Raw genomic sequence first — 537 nt, 5'->3', positions numbered from 1 at the left:
ACTCCAGGAGTCAGCTCATCTGCTCCGGGCTCTGTGCTCGGCAAACTAGACAAGGGCAAGCTGTCCCACACCTCTCACACAGAACTTCTAGAAAGAAGGGCCTCTCCGGTGTGGTGACTCACACTGGTAATCCCGGTCCTTTAGGAGGCTGAGGCAGGTAGATCATGTGAGGTCAGGAGTTCGAGACCAGCCTGACTAACATGGTGAAATCTCATCTCTACTAAAAATACAAAAATAAATAAATAAAATAAAATAAATTAAAAATAATTAGCTGGTCATGGCAGTGCACACCTGTAATCTCAGCTACTTCAAAGGCAGAGGCAGGAGAACTGCTTGAACCTGGGAGGCAGAGGCTGCAGTGAGCTGAGATCACACCACTGCACTCCAGCCTGGGTGACAAAGAGAGACTCTGTCTCAAAAAAATAAAATAAAATAAGGTCCTCCTAGAAATTTATTATAGGAGATTCATCAACTCTTTCACTTAAGACAGTATTCCGGATGCAGCAAGACAGAGAAGGCCAGGCAAAGCCTCATGGC

The sequence above is a fragment of the Piliocolobus tephrosceles genome, chromosome 19, assembly GCF_002776525.5.
Source record: "Piliocolobus tephrosceles isolate RC106 chromosome 19, ASM277652v3, whole genome shotgun sequence".
In the NCBI taxonomy this organism is placed as follows: Eukaryota; Metazoa; Chordata; class Mammalia; order Primates; family Cercopithecidae; genus Piliocolobus; species Piliocolobus tephrosceles.
Note: the sequence above shows the minus strand (reverse complement) of the source record.